A 7,518-nucleotide genomic window follows, 5' to 3' on the forward strand; every position below is an offset into this window, starting at 1 on the left:
ATTTGATGCTAAAATTGACTTTTGGGCACTAGAGTCCTCTATACATCTCTATGGGTTAACCCACTTGATGGGAATTGTAAAGTGGCTCATATAGCAAGAATCGCGACACTGCCCCCTCTGAATGCACCTTCCAGTTTTTTACTTCTCCGCCTCTTCACACGTCGGTGGGGCAGGGAAGAGAACCTGGGTCGCTGGATTGAAAGGCAAACACCATCGCGCTAATAGGGTTAACTCACCCGGTGGGAATTGTGTAAATGACTCATATAGTGATGATCACTACAAAATATGTTATCTTTGCTGTTAATAAATGGGCCAAAGACCCAAGTACGTTTTGTAAAGCATTTACGAACATTTGCAATCCCAATTGACAGTGGTAAACAGGCATGTCCTGTTTACCATTTTTTTACACCAGTAATTTATTACGTAAAATATACATTTAACTGAGGCCACTTTAACATGGTTTATTAGGCTACACATGCTCTGACTACTGTAGCCCTTACCCCCGCCCCATTATATTGCAGTGTACCAGCAGAGACCGAAATCCCTGAAGCGTGGCACCGTGTCCAAAATTGATGCGATTCCGTAGAGGAGGGCGGGAGAAATCTATCAAGAGGGCGGGAGTAGCATATCAAGCGCATAATCTGGCAAACACTCTGAAAGGGGTGTGTGCATTTTCATGATCGGATTATCGTTTAGACCTAAATTGAATTTCGTTACAAATTGAATTTCTCTCTTCCATTTGGATTGATTGTTCTATTGCGTTGTATAATGTAGGCTATAGCCTTACGCGCTTGCGTCCATTTCCAATTTTATTGCGCAAAACATATGCCGTATTAAAGCAAGGCCTTCTCCATCTAAATAACGTGATCATCCAGGAGTTATGAATATCTATTTTGCAATATTTGCCTTCATGGCACCTGTTGTTATTGTTATGATAACGGTAGGGGTATCATGTGTAATTCATCGAAGGAGGCACAGTCGGATTGAACGCTCACTTCAATGATGGACGCTCTGGTTCGTGAGTAGCCTGTGTCTGTGATCGTGTCAGTGTGTGATTTGTCTGTGTTTACACGTGTTGTTGTTTTCCCGTTGTAGTTATAGCCTATGACATTTTATAGGCTAATGATGATGCATGCAGACAAATCTTCCTTTCACCCCTCCTTGTGGCGGGCAGAAATACCCCCTCCCCCCACCCCCCTTCAGTTTCTATCCTCTCCGGGAGCATCGCTCCGATTACCATGGAAGAAACCTTCCTATCATGGCGCCTAGATTCCAGGTGAAGGTAAGAAATGCGCTGTTCTGGTAACCAAGCCGGTAACATACAGACATCGCATTGCACAGCAATTTGCGCTGTAATAGGCTATTTGGACAAATTGCTTGTGAGGACCAGTGGTATGTGGAGGATCCTGCCTGCACTCTAAAAAAATGTTGTTTTTATGGTGATTAACTGTCTGCCAGTAAATTAGGGGAGACCAGGGTTGTTTGTAACATAGTATAGTTGTAACACTCTCAATATCTCCAATCAGGAACAAGCTAGAATTATGTGACTGGCTGTGCACATGCTCAGTTTAGTCCTCAACCCTCATGTGAAGAAACACGGACCTGTGATAGACAGCAGATTTCATTGACAAGAATCTGATTTGGAGGTAAGAAATACTTTTTTTTACCAAAATTGTTTTTGTGATGGCATTACCTGCATTGTAGTTAGATTCACCAAATTTGTATCAGGTTCATAACCAGTGTGTGTAGATTGATGTAAGATAACAATGCAAGGGTCAGGGTTAGTTGTAACAAGCCTTCAGGGGTATGGGTTCAGTGCTGGGAATGCAAATTATGGGCCTGTCATGCCAAATAGTGTCCGCCCCCCGCATCGCAATACGATTTGATGTGATTGTCTAACAAGTTGGAAGACAAGGGTTGTTGAAATACTAGTCTAAGTAAATTTGCTCTGTTTTCTTTCTCTCTGTTTCTCTCTCTCTCTTTCTCTCTCTCTCCATCTCTCTCTCTGTCTTTCACTCTCTTCCCACCTCCCGCTCTCCCTCTCTCACTTTCATCTTTTCTGTCTGTCTGTCTGTCTGTCTCTCTCTCTCTCTGTCTAGCGAAGAAACTTAGCTAAGGGCAGTTGGAGCTACCATAATTGCTCACACCTATCCATTTGATTGATCAAGGTTAACTTGTAGCTAGATACCTCAATATGACAGACATAACTAAATGTATAGCTAGCAACACGTAGATGACCAACCAGATGGCTAAGTGTTGAAAACGGTTGTTCAATAAATCCTTCCAGTGATCTAATTGAAGTTAACTATTAAACTTTACCCTGTGAATTTCTCTGCCCTACGAATGTTGCAACTCTTGTTCAAGATCAGCGATGCCTTCATAGTATTCCACCTGATTGGAAAGATAAAACAAAATCTCCTCGAGAGATGCCATTAAAGTGCAAGCTACATACATTCAGAAAGCTACAAAAACAGTTAGCTAGCTATCGTTAGCTAAATAAAACTGGCTAGCTAGCTGACAAATCAGGCTGAAGTACAGTGCATTCTTAAAGTATTAAGACCCTCACCCTTTTTCCACATTTTGTTATGTTACAGCCTTCCTTATTCTATGGATTAAATAAAACAATTTCCACATCACTCTACACACAATACCCCATGATGACAAAGTGGAAACAGGTTTTTAGGCATTTGCTAATTTATTGCAAATAAAAAACAGAAATACCTTATTTACATAAGTGTTCAGACCCTTTTCTATGAGACTCTAATTGAGCTCAGAGCATCCTGTTTCCATTGACCATCCTTGAGATGTTTCTACAACTTGATTGGAGTCCACCTGTGGTAAATTTAAATTGATTGGACATGATTTGGAAATGCACACGTCTATATAAGGTCCCACAGTTGAAAGTGTATGTCAGAGCAAAAACCAAGCCATGAGGTCGAAGGAATTGTCCGTAGAGCTCAGAGACAGGATTGTGTCGAAGGCACAGATCTGGGGAAGGGTAATTTCTGCATCATTGAAGGTCCCCAAGAACACAGTGGCCTCCATCATTCTTAAATGGAAAAAGTTTGGAACCATCAAGATTCTTCCTAGAGCTGGGCGCCCGGCCAATCAGTGTAATTGGGGGAGAAGAGCCTTGGTCAGGGAGGTGACCAAAAACCCGAAGGTCACTCTGGCAGAGCTCCAAAGTTCCTCTGTGGTGATGAGAGAACCTTCCAGAAGGACAACCATCTCTGCAGTACTCCACCAACCAGGCCTTTATGGTAGAGTGGCCAGGCGGAAGCCACTTCTCAGTAAAAGGCACATGGCAGCCTGCTTGGTGTTTGCCAAAAGGCACCTAATGGACTCTTAGACCATGAGAAAGAATATTCTCTGGTCTGATAAAACCAAGATTGATTGAACTTTTTGGCATGAATTCCAAGAGACACTTCTGGAGGAATCCTTACACCATCCCTATGGTGAAGCATGGTGGTGGCAGCATAATGTTGTGGGGATGTTTTTCAGCGGCAGGGACTGGGAGACTAGTCAGGATTGAGAGAAAGATGAACAGAGCAAAGTACAGAGAAATCCTTGATGAAAACCTGCTCCAGAGTGCACCCGACCTAAGACTGGGGCGAAGGTTCATCTTCCAACTGGACAATGCAGGAGTGGTTTCGGGACAAGTCTTTGAATGTCTTTGAGTGGCCCAGCCAGAGCTCGGACTTGAACCCGATCAAACGTCTCTGAAGAGACCTGAAAATCGCTGTGCAGTAACGCTCCCCATCCAACTTAACAGAGCTTGAGAGGATCTGAAGAGAAGAATGGGAGAAACTCCCCAAATACAGGTGTGCCAAGCGTGTAGCATCATCATACCCAAGTACTCAGTAAAGGGTCTGAATACTTAAATGTAATATTTATTTTATTTTATTTATTTTTGCTAAAATTTCTAAAAACACATTTTGGATTTGTCATTATGGGGTTTTGTGTATAGATTGATTTAATATTTTTTTAAATCCATTTTAGAATAAAGCTGTAACGTAACAAAATGTGGAAAAAGTCAAGAGGTCTGAATACTTTCCGAATGTACTGTAAATACATAGCTAGCGATGTCAATCTAAAATCAATCTAAAAACAGCTTACATTTTTTCTTCCTATTTGACAATATTTTCTTATATAAAGACAAATATCAAAGAAATAGTTTTTTTTTCCTTTTCAGTATTTTCGGTCTTCTGAAGCAGTAGGTAGTCAGCAAGTATTCACCGTAAAAACAACGTCCTTGTAGAGCGATTCTGAGGTAATATATTTGCTCGGACCGAGTGAGCACTTATGAGGTGAAATAGATCTAGAACGTCGTCCCTCTTCCGCGACGCTACAAGGTAAAATAGAGTCAAGCAACCAGCATAGCAAAGGACTCTTTGTTTCATTACGTAGGCCAGTCAGAATTTTGAAGTTCAAGCAACAGCCCTATCAATGGAACCTAGAGGTCATTGAATCCCATTGTGACGCAGGGGGAAGGGACACTTTTTGGCATGACAGGTCCCACCAAGCCTGTACCCCAGGAATACCCTACCACTGTCACAACTGTGACTCTGATTCAGTGAGCATGTCCAAGATTCAGTCACACACACACACACACACACACACACACAGCACCCCTCTGTCTCTCTCAAACTCACTCACTCACACACACACGCAAACACACACCACAAACATTCAGCTGTTTTGTTCCGTTGTTTAGTTGTCAGATGTTTTTGGTTAGTTGAGAAGGGACAGTTAATGGAGTGTAAAAATACTAAACATTTTATGATTTGTATTATTTATTATTTCTGCCACACAAAAATATATGTTAAACATGGCAATGTTGTTCTCATGGTCTGAATAAAGGATTTCAATATTTTGTTGCATGTCATGATTTATGCAATTTTGCAAACTGTTTCACCCCAAGCCCTGTTACATCTGACCCGGGAGGTGGTGTAAATTGTCATTTCACTCCTTGTATTTGAGGAAAAAGTCACACCTTGTCAGTTTGATTTAGAGAAATAACACCTATACCAATTCGTATCAAATTTTGAATTTAGTACCTCAAACAATCTCTGAGAAATTGACAAAAATGCAAAAATGTTACAGCCATCCCTGGTCTTCCCTACATACCATTTTGGGGAGGGGGGGGATTTTTTTAAATCGGCTGATTAGACTGAAAAACAAAATAGTACATTGATCATTAGGGTAGAATGCAGGAAGTAAATACTTTTAAACATTTTTGAGAAATTATTCTTCTCTTAATGATTTTTTTCCTTAAAGTGTACTATTCATATCTGTTTAGTTCTTTACCTACACACGCTACTTTGTCATAAAAATACTTAGAATGTCTCAAACATGAACATTAATTTACTGTTCATGCATTCACAAGAGTTCAAATGTCAGTTACTTGTGTGATATCATCCTCTGAGTAAATGTATGAATTTAACATGTATATTCTGCATGTGGTAAACTCCTACTTTACATTACTGTATGTAGTTTCACTTACTTACTGACTTAGTCCTCTTTATTCTGATGTAAAACATAAGGCATTCCACAAGTAAGCTGCTTGCCTAGTAGCCTACTTATAATAGTTTCCACCCCCAGGATCACCATCACCCTCAGACACCATGGCACAGCCCACACCCCCAGGATCACCATCACCCTCAGACACCATGGCACAGCCCACACCCCTGGAAGCCTCCCTGGGAGCCATAATCATGACATTCCACAAGCATGCTGGCAGTGGAGATGCCAAGACCCTCAGCAAGAAAGCTAACCAACCTCATCAAGGCAGAGCTCTCCATCATCGCTGTGGTGAGTCATTGCAAGACCTCGGGCCAGTTTTCCGGACACAGATTAAGCCTATAGTCCTGAACTAAAAAGCACTTTCAATTAAGATTATCAATTGAGCATGCCTTTTTTTGTGAAGATGGGAGCCGCAGTGAGGACAAGGCCGGCCCAACCGCTGTTGTTATTTTTTTTGCTTTGTTGACAATGCATTGGTGAGGAGCGTCGTGCAATGTGATAAAAAGGAAATGCATTACGTATTGTGCTGTTCTATAGCGCGTGCAAGGATATCCGTGTGAAAAGTACAAATTGTTTGCAGTAACGTTTTTTGTTGTAATATCGCAAACGGTCGTGCCAGTTTTAAAGTCCAGTACTAGGCTTAATCTGTGTCTGGGAAACTAGTCCTTCACAAACTAGCAAATGCTATTTTTTTATTGTTATGTGTTGTGATTTTAATAAAACATTTACATGAAATAAAGTTGAATTGAGATTGACTGATTATAATGCATGGATTCTCATTCATTTAGTAGCCTACTAATGACAGCAAAGTATAGATATCCTAATGTATTGTCTTCCTTGTGATCCAATCTCCCCCCCCCCCCTACTAATGACAGCAAAGTATAGATATCCTAATGTATTGTCTTCCTTGTGATCCAATCCCCCCCCCCCCCCCTACTAATGACAGCAAAGTATAGATATCCTAATGTATTGTCTTCCTTGTGATCCAACCCCCCCCCCCCCCCCCCCCCCCTTCACGTTCTCTTGACATGTGCGAAGTGTCAGCCATTCAGTGCGATTGACAACAAAAGACTGAAATCCTAATGTATTGCGTCTTCCTTGTGATCTTGTATTACGTTGTCATGAGCAGAAGGGTGGTCCTGAAGGGGATGACCTGATGACGATGCTGGACCAGGACGGCGACGGCGCTCTGAACTTCATGGAGTACTTTACCCTGATTGTATCCCTTGCCTGCATGTGCAACTGCGTCTTGGAAGGGAAAATGTGTTTGCATTTCGTGAAAAAACCTGCCTGCCTCCATCTGCTTTCTACAGTGTATTGCATTAGGCCTACATGTCACACTAATGTCTCATATCTCATTGGGTAAATGGGTAAATGCCCTCCTCCCTGTGTCCACACGCATGCACGCACGCCCGCACAGACACAAAGGGTTGAATAACTCGGCAATAATTATGAGACTGATCATCAAATACATGCACCCACATGGATTCATTGTCAGAAAGTAGCTCAGTTGGTAGTGCATGGCGCTTTCGACAACAGGATAGTGGGTTTGATTCCTGTGATCACCCGTTGTAAAATGTAGGCGCGCATGACTAAATCGCTTTGGATAAAAGCCTCTGCTATAAATGGCGTATAATGTTAGATTATATTATTATATTAAGATCTCAAGAATGCTGCTAAACATAGCATAGCATGTGAGATAGTAAACATTGTGTGTAGGCTATGTGTAGGCCTAAGTATTTACCGTGATATGTTTTATCTTTGCTGCTAATAAATGGGCAAAATCCCGAACCAAAGATCCACGTTTGGAAAGTGGTTTGTTTTGCACACGTTCATGAACATTTGCAATCCCGCCTGTGCTATAGACTCTAGTGTACTTTTTAAAATTCTGTTTATAAAGCTGTAGCAATTTTTTTAGTAAAACAAATAAATAAATTAAGGTCACTCTTTTTAGTAACAGGCCGGGTTTATTACGCATGCTCCGACTACTGTAGT

General features: G+C 41.4%; 1 long non-coding RNA gene across 3 annotated transcripts; it reads left to right on the forward strand.

Moving 5' to 3' along the window:
- Positions 1-611: 611 nt before the first annotated feature.
- On the forward strand, positions 612-7,319 carry LOC110488483. Of its 3 annotated transcripts, none has more exons than XR_005041348.1 (4): positions 612-1,018; positions 1,527-1,646; positions 5,602-5,811; positions 6,653-7,319. It is a non-coding gene; the product is annotated as an uncharacterized LOC110488483 (long non-coding RNA). The 3 variants fall into 3 exon arrangements; XR_002468419.2 differs by having other exon boundaries at positions 614-1,014; XR_005041347.1 differs by lacking the exon at positions 612-1,018 and adding an exon at positions 1,027-1,282.
- The last annotated feature ends 199 nt before the right edge of the window (positions 7,320-7,518 follow it).

Source organism: Oncorhynchus mykiss, chromosome 32, assembly GCF_013265735.2.
Source record: "Oncorhynchus mykiss isolate Arlee chromosome 32, USDA_OmykA_1.1, whole genome shotgun sequence".
NCBI classification, from domain to species: Eukaryota; Metazoa; Chordata; class Actinopteri; order Salmoniformes; family Salmonidae; genus Oncorhynchus; species Oncorhynchus mykiss.